This window comes from Zootoca vivipara, chromosome Z2 (assembly GCF_965207765.1).
Source record: "Zootoca vivipara chromosome Z2, rZooViv2.hap1.1, whole genome shotgun sequence".
In the NCBI taxonomy this organism is placed as follows: Eukaryota; Metazoa; Chordata; class Lepidosauria; order Squamata; family Lacertidae; genus Zootoca; species Zootoca vivipara.
The window spans coordinates 9,164,914-9,184,102 of NC_142585.1; the positions used below are offsets into that span (position 1 = coordinate 9,164,914).

Below are 19,189 nucleotides of genomic sequence, written 5' to 3' on the forward strand. Positions count from 1 at the left end.
GGGCCAGCATAGCTCTTCTTGGGTTCTTCCCATCCCAAACTCTGAGCTTTCTTTCTTTTCTTTTTAAAAAGCAAGCCTCTAGTCTCCTAGAATGAATGCTAAGGGTGCATACTAAGCAGTCTCTGTGAAATGAAAGTGGTGCAGCTACCTGATCAATTTTGCGAGAAAGGAGGAAACTGAATAACTCGGACCTCTGAATCCTTGATTTTTGTCATCCTCCTCCAAGGCCAGATCTAAGACACACACATCAGGCTTTACAAGCCTGGTCTTTACAAGCTTGGCTTAAGCACCTGCCTGCCAATTCAGGAACAGCACAGGTACCTCATAGGTCAGGTTGTATCTCTGGTTAAAAATCCATTCTCATTTAGCTTTCAAGAGTAAATTAAGTAAAGGGACGGCAAGCCGTCTGGCTGGCAATTCAGTTGGCTTGTGGTTAGAATTTAGATAGGCTTTTTTAGTCTGAGAAATTAAGTAACCAAACAAACTGTGAATGGAAAGGAAAATTCAAAAATCTGTGCTCTTCTAATTCTGGCAGCCCAGAGTTCAATGGTGATTACAACAAAGGGTCTGACAGGAATATCAATGAACAAATTACCGTACATAGTGGAGCAGTTGTATTTCTGTGCAAGTTGAAAGGCAAAGCACAGCCAAGACTCCTTCGGTTTTAATGAGGAGTGTAAAATGTACACTTTTGTGGTGCTCTAAGCACCTTTCCAAACCCAGTACATGGAAAGGTAAATAAACAAGCAGGCCTGGTTAGAACAGCCATAACCACAGACCCTCCAAGTGTCCCTATTTTCCAGGGACAGTCCTGGATTTACAGAAGCCATTCCGGCTTCTTATTTGATCTGGGAATGTCCCGCTGTTCCTTAGGATGTTCCTATTTTCACGGGAGAAATGTTGGAGGGTATGGAGTTATCAAACCCCTGAGCCAAGGAGATAAGTAACTATGCAACCTTGAGAAGACATCTGAAGGCAGCCCTGTATAAGTTTCTTTTTTTTAATGTTTAATCTCTTATTATGTTTTTATATATGTTGGAAACTGCCCAGAGTGGGCAGGACAACCCAGTCAGATGGGTGGGGTATAATAATAATAATAATAATAATAATAATAATAATAATAATAATAATAATTGAATAGGGCGTCCCTGTTTTCATCGGAGAAATGCTGGGGGTGGCATGCAATCATCACAGTTCCCTGGTTAGAAGTGCCATAATTATCACCCACAATTCGCCTTACAGAGCATGACCCTCGGCCGTTGTGGAAAATGTCAGCTGGACTTGGCCTAGGGCCGGCCCACCCATAAGAACCATCTGAGGCAGCGGAATCCCATAGGGCAGAATTCCTGTGGGTGCTCTGCCCCTGCTGCAGTTTCCAGTAGTCGCTGCACACCCCTGAAAGTGAGGCTTTGGTAGTGAGGGTAGGAGATGGCAACTTCCTGTTTTGCCTCAGGCGGCAAAGCAGGGCAGACAGATAATAATAATAATAATAATAATAATAATAATAATAATATGTACCCCACCCATCTCACTGGCTTGCCCCAGCCACTCTGGGCAGCTTCCAAAAGGATATAAGAAAGAAAACACACACACACACACACACAATCAGACATTATAACTTCCCTGACTCAGCCACGCATTGCTACTTGTGAAAAAAAATTGAATTTTGAATTGCTATTGTTATTTATTAATTGCCTTCCACATATGTCCCCAGGCAGTGGACAAAATATAATAGAAATGATTAAAAGCGGCACACACAGAGAAAAAACCAGAAGATGAATTTAAGAACAAAACAAATAATGTGGTTATTTATTAATCACATTCCGTGTATTTTTTTCAAATATTAAAGAAAAAGTGTCAAAACATTACCTCCAGAATCAGAAGCACCATGCTCCAGGGTAGTAGTTGATGGTGCTGTTATTTATTGTTTTATCTATTCAAGTTATAGGCCACTTATTATCTCAAAGCGGTTTACAACAAGAGGGGGGGGGAGTCGTAAAATACATTAAAACACAACATGCAGACACATTCCAGCATTTTTCTTCTGCCTGTGCCAGGCTCATGGCTCTGTTTCTGTGGCATGCAAGCAAGGAGGCGACACTGGTCTTGTGGGGCCCTGGCATGTTTGCAGCAGCATCTTCATGCCCCATCACCTGCCACACCCTGGGTGGTCACTTCGGGGGTTCCTGAACTGCAGGACCCTGCACTTAAACTCTGAGGGTCCAACCCTAACTGCATCACTGTGTTCAGAAGTTGTTGTGAACATGCGCAGGGGAGTTTTGGCCAATAGGTGCAATCTTGCCTCACTCTCCTCCTCTTCCTCCTGTTTCTGTGAATACAGCCAGCATAAATACATAATCTAAACAGGAACTTTTGTGTATTTAAAAACAAACAAAGCTAAGAGAGGCACCTAAACTCTGCTGTGATTTGTAATGCAGTCAGAGTCCCAGTAAGATAATGCAAACAGCACAGGAGGGAAAAACATAACTTCTTTTTATAATTGCTTATTAGGCCTTTCCTTGCCAGAATTATATTATGCATAATCTACAGAAGCCAATTAATTCTTATGTTTTGCACACACCATTGTTATTACCGACATCGTCCTATTATGCATCTTTGAGTCATTGGCAGCAGCACAAGGAGGTCATGAATAAATGGACACCACCCTGAGTTTCATAGAAGCAAAAGCAGGATGTCATTGTAATAAACAATAAATACATAACATGGGAGTGGGGCAATTAAAAAGAATGAGCACAAGTTTTGCTAATGCTGTATCCTGCAAAGGACACATTGGGTGATTGGGTTTTGTCCAGGTTAACAACAATGCTGTAGCTGTACCCCTTAAGGAAAGGGCTTTAGCTCAATGGCAGAGCATCCGTTTTGCATGCAAAAGGTCCCAAATTTGACGCCCGGCATCTCCAGGTAGGGCTGGAAGAGATCCCTCTTTGAAACCCTGAAAAGCCACTTGCAGTCAGTATAGACAGTACTGAACTAAATGGACCAAATGTATGACTCATTTTAAGGCAGCTTCCTATGTTCCTGTTGTTGCACACCACCCCCAGTCTCCGAGCCATGCTAGATCCCAGGATTCCAGGCACTTACCTAAGGTTTGGTTTCTTTTGGAATGAGGGCGACAGAGACTGTGGCTACAATGGAGGGGTCACAGCATCAACACCTTAAAGGGGTCTTGTTTCTCCCATAGCCTCAGCCCTGGATTCAAACAGAAGTCAAACATTGCTCTCTGACTCTCTCACCAGCTTGCTGCTTTCCTTCTGGGTCACATCAGTGCTCCAAACTATCTTCTCTAAACTCAGGCTTTATCTGTTGAGGGAGGCCCCCCACCTACCCATTTGCCATCTTGCACCAAGCTCCTTAATCCCCCCCCAATAATGGCTCATCACCCAGTTTATCACCTCACCAGGGGGTTAGCCTGGCTATTTCAATAATGAGAAATCTTAGAGGGGTCTGGCACCCAGCTTAACACCCCAATCTTATAACATTATGTTTCTTGTACATTCTGCCTTCTGGGACTTGGCAAACATTCCATGAATAACACAATCCTGGGTATCACAAACAGAAGAGGGCTATTGTCCTATAGAATCAACCAACATTTTGCAATTTCTAAACGATCAATTTCTAAACAAAAAAGCCAGCATTTCCTGGTGAGATAAGTGTTTATTTCATAGAATCATAGAATTGTAGAGTAGCCCTAAAGCAGCCATGACAAGTTGCCATCCAACCTCTCCTTAAAAACCTCTAAGAAAGGAGAGTCCACCACCTTCTGAGGGAGACTGTTCCACTGTCAAACAGTTCTCACTGTCAGAAGGCTCTTTCTGATGTTTAGTCAAAATCTCCATTCTTGTAACTTGAAGCCATTGCTTTGGGTTCAACTTCCCAGAACAGGAGAAATCAAGCTTGCTCCATCTTACATGTCACATTTTTTTGTTGGTATCTGTCTGTCTCGAAAGAAAATGGAGTGTACCTCCTCTCAGGGGTGCAAGCCTGGGTATATGGAGGTTTTGTGCTGCCCTGACAACAAGACCCTCCTCTCGGTCTCACTGATGTGGTCCAAAGGAAAGCAGACAAGATGTTTGGCACCAGCATGGCTGCAGGAGTTAGCAGAAGGAAGCGAACAATGCACCATCCATCTGTCTTAGGGACACTATTCTGGAGCTGTGCAGGGTTTACTCCCCTTTCTTGGGAGTAAGTCTCATAGAACATTATAGGATTTGCTTTTGAGTCAACATGCATAGATAGGATTGGACTGTCAGTGAATGATCTTATAGTAAACAATTGTAAATTCTGCTGCTTTGGGTATAACTCATAATGCAGCTATTTCCAAATTAACAGGTGGGACTGGGTCACTTCTTACATCTTTGCAAACAAAGCTGAATGGACAATGACAGAAAGGAATTTCACATCATTGTTTGAAGGAGAAACGTTTATGGCTGACCTCGTCAGCTTCCCTGGATCATTGACATCAATGAATCTGAAAAGTCAATGAAATTTCAGAAGCATTAAGCCTGTGAATATGTTGTAGCAAAACCACCACAAGTATTATAGCCTTGGGCCACCTTCAAACATATGATATAATCAGCCTTTCCAAATCTGGATCCTGTTTTGGACTACAACTCCCATTGGCCTCAGCCTCAGCATGCTAGCCAGTGCTGATGAGATTTGTGGTCCAAAATTACTAGGTTCCAGCTGCAGAGGGTAGGACTAAAACCAAAGGATTCAAGTTACAAGAAAGGAGATTCTGGCTAAACATCAGGATAACTTTCTGACAGTAGCAGACCCTCCAACTGTCTCTATTTTCCAGGGAGAGTTCCAGATTTACAGAAGCTGTCCCAGTTTCTGATTTGATCCTGGAATGTCCCGCTTTTCCTTAGGATGTCCCTATTTTCATCAGAGAAATTTGGAGGATATGGAGTTGTCTAACCCCCAGTCTGAAGGCAACGCAGTACAGTAGTACCTCGGGTTACGAACACAATCCGTTCCGGATTGCGGTTCGTAACCCGAAAAGGTCACAAACCCAGTGTGCCGCTTCTGCGCATGCGTGGGACGCACGCGCGCCGAAAACACTTCTGGGTTTGCGGAGTTCGTAACCCGAAGTGTTCGCAACCCGAGCGGGTCATAAACCGAGGTACGACTGTATAGGGATTCTTTATAAAAATGTTTAATGGTTTATTATGTTTTTATATGTGTTGGAAGTCACTCGGAGTGGCTGGCGCAACCCTGTCAGATGGGCGGAGTAGAAATAGTAAAATTATTATTATGGAATAGGATGTCCCTATTTTCATTGGAGAAATGTTGGAGGGTATGTGTGAGAGTGAGTGATAAAACAGGATGTGTCTCGAACTCAGTAGAATAGGACAGGATGCCTGTCAGCTAAGTTAGAATAGGACAGGATGCTAGGACAGGATGCCTGTCAGCTAAGTTAAAATAGGACAGGATGCTAGGACAGGATGCCTGTCAGCTAAGTTAAAATAGAGGGTGCTATGTCAGCTAAGTTAGGGTAGAGATAAGGAAGTATAGCTCCTGCTTCCTAATAAGGTTAAACTTTAAAATAGCGAGCGTAGATTGGTTAATGTATAGAAATGTGTCTTACTCAGGTAGATTGTAAGCCAAGCCTCTAAAGGAGGGGCGGCAGCAGTAGGGATGGATATAAAGCTTATGTCTGTACATTGCTCTTGGCTCTTCGCCACTCAGGTCGTGGAGCCCGCCTTTGCAAACGCGTTACAATAAAGAGGAAGTGGTAAGCCTTACTTCGGTGTCTCCTTGTCTGATTGCAAGTCCACGTAAGGGACTTCTCACAATTTTGGCGCCCAACGTGGGGCCCTCGACGGTCTGCGCGGCGGGGAATCTCGGAAGAGGGTCGGCCGGCACTCCGTTCTTTTCGGAGAGACCCACTGTCCGGACCCCGTGGTGACAGATCCCGAGGGCTGAACGACGGAGAACCGATTTAAGTGTGTCTAAGGGAAATAAGAGAAAGGAAGCGGTCAGGGACCGTTGCAGTCAGGGACTGCTTTGCCCTGCAGGGACGCCTGCCAGTTCACCAGTCACCGAGAAGGAGGCACTGGACTGAAAGGGGTGAGTATTGTGTGATTTCCTGAGAAGGGAAAGATAAGGGAGAAGGGTGTATTGCATTTGGAGTACATGTGTTTTTGTAGTTAAGGAAATAAGGTGTTGGCCTGTTTTCGCGGATGAGCGGAGTGACAAGGAATGGAGCCGGCTGAAGGAAAGAGACTGTCTCAACCCCGCAGGACGGGTGAGTAAGGGACCCCGCAGCAGAGGTAGGGGCAAGAGGCCTGATCAGCCTCGTGGAAGTGGTCTAGTAGGCACGCAGTAGAGGTAAGATGTGACCGAACCATCCTTCCATAGGGTAAAGGTAAAACGCGTAAGGTAAAAATAAAATAAAATAAAAATGGGAAGGTAAAAGGGAACCAGGTTAGGTTGGGAGGCTGTTTGTGTGAGGCGCCTATATGCATGGAGTGTGAAAGAGTGGGGGACCGTAGAGGAAACCCAAAACTGAGTGTGGGTCTCTGCCTTGGCAGAGACCGGACTGGGCAGTAGTGCGTTTCCTGCGCGTGGGCGACCACCCAGGCCACGAAACCCAGGTGCGAGTGTGTGAGTGCAGTGAATACTTAAAATGAAGAAAATATATATATATGGTTATATGTTACATGTTGTCTGTTATGTGTGTTTGTTAAGTATATGTGAGTCTGTTCTTTGTGTCTCTGTCAAAAGGCCAGACAGAAACCCATAAATAATTAGAGAAAAATCCAGCCTGAGAGTCTGTATGTTAGAGATCTCTGTTTTTCTTGAAGTAAATAAGAGCTGTACTCAAGACTGAAAATGTTCAAGGGATTTGTTTAAATTTGGCATATCCATAAATATTCATAAATAGTTATAATTGCAAGCTTGCTCTAAAAAATTTTAGTTTAAAGAAGCCATGTTGGACCTGATCAATCTTAAACATGGAAATGTAAGAATGAGGTGTGCAAATGTTTTGTCAAAAGAAGGGCTCCAAAATAGAGTTTTCCTCTAAGTGGTAGAAAGGAAAGGAAAGAATTCCTGTACGTGTTAAATTGTGTTCTGAAAGGGGGATTGCCCCCCTTGCAATTAAAGAGGAAATAAATTTGGAGCTTATGGGGAATGTTTAGTTGGAATTGAGTTTATGAGAGAGCTAATTTACTGTCATGTTCTATTCTACTTTGAAATGTGCTGTGAATTTAGCCTAATGTTTTTAATACGGCGTGCCTTCTAGGAAAATATTATTAAAGGTAGAGGCTCCATAGCCAGCAATTGTCTACCTGAGTTCAGTTTTAGCTTTGGTTCAGTTGGGCAGAAGGGCTCCTACAGTTTCTGTGAGAGCAGCCAGGATTTACTAATAAGTAAACTTACTCCCAAGTAAGCTTCCTTTCATGGGAAAGCTGAAAGGGAGGGGGGAAAGTATTGCTAGGAACTCCATTTGGTGTGAAAAGTACTCACCCCTTCTCAGTTTCTGTATGTGCTTATTTAACCCTTAGTTACTCCTATCCTTTGCGTTAGGCGTACCATGCAAATGAGGATGATTCTTCTCTAGAAAATTCACCCAACTTGGGTATCTTATGTGTTATAAGCATTCCTTAGACTTTTTAGTTTAAGGAAGTAACTTCTGTCTTGAACTGTTTATCTTAAGGGTTGTTAAAGGCTTCTATATAAATATTGGTATTTTTATCTTCCCCTTCTTTTTTTCCTAGTACACTTGTGTGCTTGCATGATAGGGCATAGCCTGGGATTCCTTTCCCAGTTTTATGTCTGTATTTAAATGTATGTGTCTCTCTGGTAGCACAAATCTTGCTGTGAACCCTGTATTTTAGAGCAGTGGTTCCCAATTAGCTAATTACTGAGGACCCCCTACTTTTGAAATTTTTGATAACTCTATGGTAGTTACCTCTGCAAAGCAAGTTTTTGAACAAAATGTGGGGTAGCTCCTAATAAGCAATGGATTTTAGGGATACTAAAAAAAAAAAACAGACTAGGGCTGGGTGATAGCTGGTTTTCAACATCATGGTATATCAGCAGCTTAGCATCATGATATCCTGATAAACCATGATGTGTGCTCCCCCCAAATATGGACCAGGCGGTGGTAGAGGGTGGGGGGAAGTCTAACAGAGACCTCACCCCCCCCCTCTGGCTCATGCTGGAGGCAAGGTGGGGGTTAAACTTCCCACTTGAGGGGAATGCAACTGCATGCCTCTCAATGGAGAACTGGGACAGAGCTTGCATTTCCCCAGCTGAGCAGCCGCAATCCCACACCGGCTTGCGTGCAGAGGGACTCGGGAGGCAGAAGTTTCACCCATGATACACCGCTGAGTGAAGCCGTAGTTGCAGTCTGTCCCTCATGCTGGTCCTGGGCAATGTATCAGCCAGGCCTAGTGGGGTTGAGGGAAGGAGCAGCCACAGAGGTCGGATGAGGGGGGGAGGAAAGCAGAGTCACTTCCACCGCATGGTTTGAGTGGAAGGGGATGAGGGGGTACCGGTACTTCAAGCCACCATCAGCAGGGCAGCGAGCGGTGGCAGCCAGTGAAGATGCATGCCCACTGTGGCTGCTGCTGCTTTCTTGCTGATTAAGAAAGGCTGCTTTGCCTCAGTGAGAAGGGAAGGTAGTGCCATGGTGCCTTGAAGTGAGGATGATCTGTCAGTGTGAGGGGAAGGCAGGGTTTCGCAATTGGCTGCCCTGTTTTCCCTCAGCCTGAGGAGTGAAACATTGCTATGTATTGGCAGCTTTAAAAAAAAAAAATTGTTTTTTTTTAATGCGATAGATTTCAAAACTGATTCTGGCCAATCTATTGAAAAACCACACAGCGATATAACAGACCATAAAATTTGTACTATTACCATGCAAAAATGACAAAAAATTAGTTGGGGGGAGCCAAGGGATGGGGCCGTGTACCACCTGGGTGTACTCCGTGGACCCCCAGGGGTCCCCGGACCCCTGATTGGGAACCATTGTTTTAGAGGGTCAGATTGGATGACCTTAGGTCCCTTCCAATTCTGTTAGTTTATGGCTAGGTGGAAGGCAACGTGTCTGCAAGCCTACAAATCTCTTGCTGAGTAGGGGAGTTAAATGGTGGATTGTATGTTGGATGTGCAGTGAAGGTGCTAGGTAGGTAGAAGGAGAAAGAGAGAATGTGTCTGCAAGTAAGGAAAAGTGAGTTTAAATTCTGGTGGTGTAGTATAATGGGCTGAATCTGGTCAAGCATTGGTTTTCAGAGTTTGGAATGGAATTTAAGAAATGGTGTTTAGAAAGAAGTGGAGTTGGTATATCATGCATTGAGATGAGTATCCAAAGAGTTTTCACCATGTTGTCAGCAATTTTTGTGAGCTGCAAAGTTTAGGCACACACGAATTCATAATTAGGCTTTGGCATAAGGGAGGCAGAGAATTTAGTCTGCCCATGGCTGTAATTATTAAATATATGAATTCTGGTCATTTCACTTGTACATAAGGGAGTGAATGATTTTCTGTTAATGACCAGAAATAGAGCACACAAATAATAATAATCCACATTTGTGTAATTTTGGAATAGAAATCTGTACCCCAAAACTTGTAGAAAAAGGAGGCAAAATAAATCCCAATTTCCTTTGCCTGGTGTATATGTCTGTTTGGTGCAAGAAACAAGAAATAGTGTAGCAAATTATATTAGGACTCCAAACTAGGAAAATGGATTTAAACTGGCTTTGGAAATTTTTTGCTAGGTTTTTGTTTTTTTGTTTGAAATCTAACCCTATTTTTAAAATCTATTCCTCACCTTTCCCTTCCTTTATTCAAATAATGATTTAGCCAAGAGCATTTTAAATGGTACAATAGATTTGCTGAAATATGAACTCTGTACATGCACAGAGGCTATGTCAGCTTGAAGAGAAAGAGAAAGGAGCAAAATGAAGTTTTAGGACCATAGACTTGACATGGGTCAGCAGTGTGGTGCAGCAGCTAAAAAGGGGCGGGCGGCTGTTAGCGGTGTGGCCATTCCAAAGGATACAAGTAGATTTTACTGAGTTGCCAGAAAGAGGAGGGCAAAAGTATTTGTTGGTGTTTAAGGATCATCTCACAGGATGGGTTGAGGCCTTTCCCAGCCGCAGGGCCACGGCTCAAGTGGTTGGAAAAGCCATTCTGGAGCACATTCTTCCTCGCTATGGGATAACGGAAGCAATAGACTCAGATAGGGGGACCCATTTCACCCAATTGGCAATGCAAGAGGTGATGAGGGCGGTGGGAATCACGTGGAACTTTCACACCCCCTGGCATCCTGAGAGTAGTGGGAAAGTGGAACGGGCAAATGGAGAAATCAAGAAACACTTGACCAAGCTGTATCTAGAGAATGGGTTGCCCTGGACAAAGAATCTCCCCCTGGCCTTATTAAGAATGAGGGTGGCTCCCCGGAAGGACACTGGACTGTCCCCATTTGAAATGATGATGGGCCACCCCTATCTAGCTCCCCTAGGAAACCCTCAGATTGAATTTAGGGATCAGTTCACCCGGAAATATTTGCAGTCACTGTCCCAGTCTCTGTTATCCTTTCACAGGCAAGGCGTACTAGCACAGAGACCCCCACTCTTGGAGCAACAGCACAGCTTCCAACCTGGAGACCTGGTCCTGATAAAAGCGTGGCGGTCGGAGAAACTCACCCCGAGTTGGGAGGGCCCATACCAAGTCCTACTCACCACTGAGTCAGCAGTACGGACCAGAGAGCATGGATGGACCCACTACCACCGGGTGAAGAAAGCCCCGCCGGAGAGTTGGACGGCAACGGCCAGTCCAGATAACCCGCTAAGAGTGACTCTTACAAAATCAGGAACCAGGATCCAGCAGGACACACTGAGACTGTAAAGCAAATGTGTTTGTTCTGTACTTGTGTGTGCTTTTTCGAATGCTGTTGCTGTGCACATTGTGAGGGGTGTGTGTTGTGTGTGCATTGTACAGAAAAGTGTAACATTGTTTTCATAGAAGACATCATCCTTCAACATTGTAAGATAGCATTAGGAGGAAAGGTCCAGTGTGAGCTGGCAGAGAGTCCAACAGTGCGGCAGGCATTGGAGTATCTGTCCCCCGAAAGGGCCCCATTCTTTCTGAGTAAGAGGGAATAGGATGTGGGAAGAACCCTGGAATCATTGGTATTGGTGGATGGGGGTGGTATGTACGGGATTGTTGACATGGATGATAACTTATTTTTGTTGGCATGAAAGGGATCGAATATGTGGAAGGAGAAGGGGCGTCCTAATACCACCAGGCATGTTGGCTTTGTTCTGTCTGCTCCTTCCGACCATCCCCGCTCAATCAGAACCCCAGTGCACTGAATGCATTCAAGCAACCCGAACAGGCAGTAAGGTCACACAGACCTTGAGGTATTATAATGTAGCCCCAGACTGTATTCAACAGTTGGACCCTTGTGTGCACAATAAGACACAGTATTATAGATGCATAGGTGTAAAGTAAAAGGGAATAAGACAGAGTGTTATGAGCCCCTGGCTGTGGGACCCATAACTTCCAGTATATATATATATATATATATGGATACAAGGGCGGGACCGCCAATAAAGCCAGTGAGAGGAGTAACATGTTCAAAATAGCCCAGAATCGACAAGGATATATAGCGCATAACACAATGAGGGGAGAGGGCAAGGTTGTGGTTTGCTTTGATGCCTGTGCTGCCATAGATAAGGGCCAGGGACCTAACGGGAGAGCTGGAGTTTGGTGTGGGAATCATGGACGGGAACAGTCCTATCTGCAGGAACGGAAATATCTGTTCAAGCACATCCAGGGCAGCAATGTGGGGGTGGTGGTGGTGGCTCCTATCATTATTGGTATACGGAGGGAGTCCACACACAGCCCACCTATAAGGGACCTGAGGGGATAAATTTGACTAGAGGAGCAGCATCCACCGATTGTTCGACGGGGAAGTGCAACCCTTTAATCCTTTTCTGCTTTTGTATGCCCTGCTTGCTACAATGCTTACAGTCAATGATGGAAAGAATGATGGATAGGACAGTTATCTTAATGTTAACATAATGATGTTAATGCAGGCTTATAAGCCCCTCCCAACAGGTGCGCCAGAAGGAGGTCTAGAGGGAGATGAGGAAAGTGGACTAGGCCACGAACTACTGTGTGAGTTCGAGACGAGATACAAAAAGAGGAGGGATTGTGAGAGTGAGTGATAAAACAGGATGTGTCTCGAACTCAGTAGAATAGGACAGGATGCCTGTCAGCTAAGTTAGAATAGGACAGGATGCTAGGACAGGATGCCTGTCAGCTAAGTTAAAATAGGACAGGATGCTAGGGCAGGATGCCTGTCAGCTAAGTTAAAATAGAGGGTGCTATGTCAGCTAAGTTAGGGTAGAGATAAGGAAGTATAGCTCCTGCTTCCTAATAAGGTTAAACTTTAAAATAGCGAGCGTAGATTGGTTAATGTATAGAAATGTGTCTTACTCAGGTAGATTGTAAGCCAAGCCTCTAAAGGAGGGGCGGCAGCAGTAGGGATGGATATAAAGCTTATGTCTGTACATTGCTCTTGGCTCTTCGCCACTCAGGTCGTGGAGCCCGCCTTTGCAAACGCGTTACAATAAAGAGGAAGTGGTAAGCCTTACTTCGGTGTCTCCTTGTCTGATTGCAAGTCCACGTAAGGGACTTCTCACAGTATGTAAGAGCTGTTTGACAGTGGAATGGACTCCAAGGAGAGGTGGTGGACTCTGCTTCTTTTTAGCAGTGGTTGGGTGGCCACCTATCAGGGATGCTTTAGTTGAGATTCTTGCATTGCAGGAGTTGAACTAGATGACACTTGGGGTCCCTTCCAACTCTACAATTCTACGATTCTATAAATGAAGTAAGCTTGTGGGGGGCTGGTATAAGCTTCCTCTGTGGTTCCTTGACCCTGAGAGAATATTTGGCGAGACCTTTTAAACTGCAACAGGACTTTTCTTGTTTTTAAACCACTCCGTTTACTCTTTACTTTCATAGCTTAACGGGCTCTGTTTCATTGAAATAGTATGATATGGCACTGAACTCAGGCTTGGGCCCAAGTCACCACTCAGTTGAAAGCTTCAGTGGGGAATTTTGAGCCAGTCCCTATTCCTTAGCTTAGCCTACCACTCCAGGTTATTGTTAGATTTATTTTTCGCATTTCTATCCCACCTTTCTGCCAGGGAGCTCAAGGTGGTAAACATAATTCTCCTCCTCCTCCTCCTCGTTTATTCGCCACAACAACCCTGAGGTCACCCAGTAAGCTTCATGGTTGAGTGGGGATTTGAACCCTGGTGCCTCAGGTCCAAGCCCAACACTCTACTACACGGCACTGCCTCTCTCTTTAAATATCACATCGTTCTTTTTTATTTTTTTAAGGCAGATTTCAGTTAAGGTTGAGGCAGCAATCCTAAATACAGGTACAAGGGAGCAAGCCCTACTGACTACTTCTGGGAACATATGGATTGTGCTGTCAAATACACAATCAAAAAAGCAAAAATGAACACAAATAAATGCCTTGCAGCAGCAACCTAAAAACAAGAAAGAATAAAGGAGAGAACCACCCTGAAGCTCTTTGAGAGATGCAGTGGGGTGGTGATTGTAAAAAAACAAACAAATAAGTTTTCCTCTTCTTCCCTAACTTTTTATTTGGTGTTAATGCATACAGACATATAATCTGAGAACCAGAGTATGGGAGGGAACAGATTTGCATAATTAATGTTAAATCTAATGCATGCAAATCCTAGGAAATGGCAGAGCATTAGTGATGCTTGACAGATGATAAACACCATTTTTAAAAGCCAAAAGATACCCTTTTGGGAAAAAATAAATGAAAAAATGCTCAGCAGATGACAAACAAAAACCTCCTATATTGAACAGAATGAACAGTGGTGATGCAATGATTTCAAAGGAACTGAGTAGTGGTGCTTGGTACCTATTGGGGCTGGTGGTGCCTAAGATGGGGAGCCCAGGAAGATGAGCCAGAACCAACAACAGGACGCTAATTCTCCTTTTATCCTCATCCTGAGTTCTATGAGGGCAGCACTGAGAATAAGGAAGAAGAAACTGACAGCTAGGGTCACCCCCTGGTCTGGATGCAAGTAAGGCAGGTCGGCAGGTGGGGGCTGGCTAAGGGCAGGCTGAGGTTGGCGGCCCATTTGCCCTAACATACCAACCTCTGCTGGGTAGATGAGTGTTTCCATTAAGGGGGTTTGTCAGGACTGTGCTTGAATCTGAAGTCATGCAGGAGGCAGGAGGCAGGATATGGATCAAAAGCATAAAATAAATGGGTGTCGAGAAAAATGTTGTAAACAATAGAACCCAAGCATAGTTAATGAAAGTATCGTGCAACAGTTCAGCATGCACAAGAATGCAGCGATCATTCACAAACAGCAACTGATTATAGCACCGTCTTCCCATATTTGCTACGTTAAGGGCTCATCCAGAATTCCTATTGCACGATGTTTCCCAGGCACTGGTCCGCACTTTAAAACTCCATGTCCTAGCATGTCAGACCCTCAAAGTGTCCCTATTTTCCAGGGACATCCCTGATTTGGAGAAGCCACTCTGGTTTCTGATTTAATCCCAGAATGTCCCACTTTTCCTTAAAGGTAAAGGTAAAGGGACCCCTGACCATTAGGTCCGGTCGTGACCGACTCTGGGGTTGCGGCGCTCATCTCACTTTACTGGCCGAGGGAGCTGGTGTACAGCTTCCAGGTCATGTGGCCAGCATGACTAAGCCGCTTCTGGCGAACCAGAGCAGCGCACGGAAACGCCGTTTACCTTCCTGCTGTAGCGGTACCTATTTATCTACTTGCACTTTGACGTGCTTTCGAACTGCTAGGTTGGCAGGAGCAGGATGTCCCTATTTTCATCAGAGAAATGTTGGCGGGTATGGAGTTATCCAACCCTGAACTGTCTGATGGCAATCCTGTACAGGGACGTTTTTAAAAAATGTTTTATGTTTTATTATGCTTTTATATGTGTTGGTAGCTGCCCAGAGTGGCTGGGACAACCCAGTAGGATGTATAAAATTATCATTATGCAATGGGATGTCTCAGAGAAATGTTAGGCGGGTATGGCATGTTGTTGTTGTTTTAATGTCCTGGTGCTTTTTCCAAGAAAAACAGTGTTTTACCGCTCAGTCAGAGCAAATGGCTTTGCATGGAAAACCCAGTTGCTGTTCACTCCAATTCAGCGATAAAACGTGGGTTTTCCTGAAGAAAGAGCTGGGACGAATAAAAAGTTCTTAGACACAGAGCTTCAAAGTCCAGACCTGTGCCTAGAAATGTAGCACAAAAGAAGTCTGGTTGAGCCCTTAGTTAACACTTATAGTCGAGATTGGTCTTGACTGGGCCCTAAAGCTATACCATGGTTTATTGGTCTACTCTACAACCTTAATCAGTGGGACCCAGGTGGCGCTGTGGGTTAAACCACTGAGCCTAGGGCTTGCTGATCAGAAGGTCAGCGGTTCGAATCCCTGTGACGGGGTGAGCTCCCATTGCTTGGTCCCAGCTCCTGCCAACCTAGCAGTTCAAAAGCACGTCAAAATGCAAGTAGATAAATAGGAACCGCTACAGCGGGAAGGTAAACAGCGCTTCCATGTGCTGCTCTGGTTTGCCAGAAGCGGCTTTGTCATGCTGGCCACATGACCTGGAAGCTATACGCCGGCTCCCTCGGCCAGTAATGCGAGATGAGCGCGCAACCCCAGAGTCGGTCACGACTGGACCTAATGGTCAGGGGTCCCTTTACCTTTACAACCTTAATCAACCCACCAAGACCATGGTGCACTTTACTCTTCCTCTACAAGAGTTAAATTTGGCACGGCAAAGGGAGATATATTGTGTTATTGCCAATGACTGCTTCTGTGAATGGATACTAAGCTTTCTCACTCCCACTATTAGTGAACTAAGATAATGAGTGCCAAAAGGATTGTAGCCAAAATAGCACCACTTAGAAATAAGAGGGAAGAATCAGCTTGTTTGGGAGAATTCCCAAGGTTTGCTGAAGAAAGACCAGACACACTAAAAAAAAAAGAAAAGAAATATTTTCCCCCATTGTTACTGTCATATCCAGGAGCAGAATTATGGCACTGCAACCAGGCTTGAGAGACTGAGGGGAAGGATTTCCAGATGTGGTAAAATTCAGCTCAGATTAAGACTTGAATGTTATTAAACCCATTCCACTTGGAAGAAGTCTTCACCTTCCATATAAGAATGGGTTTTAAATCTTCTGTATTTGAACTGGCAATATATGAATGAGAACTGAAAGAGGATAAACCGCTTAGAACACATTTCGGCTTATAAGCAGTATATAAATATTCCTATATACATACAAATGTCAGGCTGTCAATGCGAAGTGGGAGCGCCCATTAGAAAATATGTAGCGTTGCAGCACAATCCTGGATTTGTAAGAAGTCAGGGGAAGGGGAGGGGAGCGAATGAAAATTTAAAAAAATTAATTTAAAAATTGCAGTTTTTAAACAACAGCAGAGGTTTGAATAAAGCAGTGATGGAGGGACACAGAAGAGCTGTAAGGATATGGGGCAGTTGAGTGAGGTGTAAAGAGAGGGGTGGTTGGTTGAGTGGTTTGGTAGGGTTGGCAAGCAACATGAGCATGGATAGCAGGCCCAAACAAACAGTTTTTCTTGAGATTTATGCATCATAGTAATCAATCCAGTGTGCTTGTTCTTCAAAATCTTCCATTGTCCTCCTTCCTTCCTTTAACTTTCCCTTTTATCTTCTGTTATTTTGTTTGTTTGAATGTTACTTTATTTGCATTGTTTTTTTGTATAAACAATAAAATGGCAACACCCAGTTTTTCAGTGATCTGGAAGCCTCTGAATTCATAACAAGACATGTTAATATGGAGAGGGCTCCTGGAAAATAGAGAGTTTGGAAACAGAGAATTTGGAAAGGCTTTGGGCAAAAGCAGTAGCATGGGAAGATGTGGAACATGGTACTGAGCAACTGCTTTGCTCCTGTCCCTGAATGGATGGATGGTGTGGCCACATAATCATCACTCCATCTATTTCAAATGTTCAGGGGCCAGTGCAATTGCACAGCCTAAACAGTACCATCCGTGCACAAAGAAGATGAATTAACCACACTGGGAAAAGTGAAAGGAAGTCAAAAGACTTAGGAAAAATGAAACCTGAGAAAGGAACATCCAAAAAAACAGTCCAATGAGGAATGGTGTCCCATCCAGACAACCAGTTTATTGGGCATTCATCTTGCTTTGTTTGTAGTGAGATTAGGTAGCATTGGCTACTTAATGATTATGATTTGTTTGGGAACTTAGATAACTTTGCATCAAAGCAAGTGTTATCCCACACTTTCCAGCGCATTTCCCCATCACTTTCCTTATTGTAAAAAGAAATCCAATCTTTCGAGGAAGTGGGTTTGTTATAAGACATCCCAATAAACTACAATTGTGCAATTTGAATTTGCTAGTATGTGGCTGAATCACACCAGTGAACCACATAATTATGACTGGAATATTCTGAAGAAAGACATGGTACTGACTTACTGGAACAGCAGAACGCCACACTGCAACTTTTTGTTTGCAGGTTCCACTTGACACAGAAGCAATGCAGTCTGAAAGAGGGTCTGTGAACTCGTTTGCAAAGGTGAGCTAGAGGGATCAAGTCCTCTGAGGCCACCACCACTCCTAACCCCTGAGAGATATCACAGATGAATAAAAAGAATGATTATGTTGTTTGCCTTCCGGAAGCAAAGCAAAGAAAACCAGTGGCACTTTAAAGCCTAAGGAATTCATTGTGACATTCATTTCCCACAGGCAATGCATCTGATGTGATGAAGTAGGCTTTCTAAGAAAAAGACTGCACATATTGCTATGCTACCCTTTAAGCTTCAGCGAGGTTTGGATTGAAAGTTATTTTAGTAAAGAAGGTGGCTCAATTAAAAATGGCAAACATATTGGGGGGGGCAGTAATATGTTTGCATGGAGAAGGTCCCAAGTTCAGTCCCCAACAGACCATTTCTGAAACCCTGGAGAGAAACTGCCTGTCAGTGAACACATCGCTGAACACATCGCTGAACACATACTCTGCACAATCAATCACAAGCCACAGCACGCACACACCATTTGAATGGCAATACCCATCAACTTGGGGGTGGGGTAGGGCTCAAATATTTTATTGGGGGGCGGGCAGAAGGCCCCTAGGAGTTGGCTCCTATGTTAATAGATCCATGCAAAACTTTTTGTGGGAGTCCAAGATTTGAGCTTGTTGCCCCCTGCTCAGTTGGGCCAACTTGAATAAAATATGGGGGGTAAGGCCCCGTCCTACATAATCGATCACATGACACGGTGGACTCATGTGAAATATTTTATGGAGGGGGGCTGAAGACCCCTCGGCCCCGGCTCCTATGCCCCTGCTTGTCACCTTGCCAATTGCCCTTCTGCCCTTGTGGAGGAGACGCGCAGCGCGTCATTACCTTGCAAGAAAGCGAGGCGCTCCTCTGTCCCTCATCGATTCAGAAGTCGCCGTGGTCTGGGTCCCTGCAAATGTACCAGAGGATCACACAGAGAATGAGTAAGATAGCAAAGAGGAAGACAGCCACGAAGATCGCCTTGGCCACTGGGGAGACCAAAGTCTGCATCTTCTTTTTCCTCCTCCTCCTCCTCCTCCTCCTCCTAACCACGAGGCGGTGAGAGGAACGAGAGAGAAGGATCGCTCCAGCGCTCTGCCTCTCTAGACATCACAACCAGCATGCGACTAAAAGAGAAGAAAGACAGGAGAAAAGTTGCATGTACTGTAGTACCACGAGTCGCAGCTGATTCCCCTGGGCGCGCGTGCGTGCTGCCCAGTCTCCGTTTCGGAATGGGCACGGGGCTCTTATGCCGTGTAACACTTCGACTGCCAGAGCGCGGGAAAACACACTGAATCCTTAGGAGGTGTGATTAAGCGCTCTCTCTCTCTCTTTGCCTCCTCGGCTGTACTCGAGCAGAGGTTTATGTCTGCACGCAAGCTTGCCCGGTGTCATTCCAAAAGGAGGAGGCGGCGGCTGCATCTTGTACTTACCCAGGCTCTGCACTCCTGTTGCTCTGGTCTTTATTTTCAAGCGCCACCCGCTCTTCTTTGAAGACAAATAAACTGCATGTGAAATTTAGGGTTGGCTTTTATTTTGTTTCGCAAAATTTAGTTGCAGTGCGCAGCAACAGCTGA

General features: G+C 44.6%; 1 long non-coding RNA gene across 1 annotated transcript; it reads right to left on the reverse strand.

Moving 5' to 3' along the window:
• Window positions 1-1,664: 1,664 nt before the first annotated feature.
• Window positions 1,665-18,755, reverse strand: LOC148686552 (uncharacterized). The gene is made up of 3 exons (XR_015948637.1): window positions 18,459-18,755; window positions 3,103-3,210; window positions 1,665-2,329 (listed from the first exon to the last, which is right to left on the reverse strand). It is a non-coding gene; the product is annotated as an uncharacterized LOC148686552 (long non-coding RNA).
• Window positions 18,756-19,189: the final 434 nt, after the last annotated feature.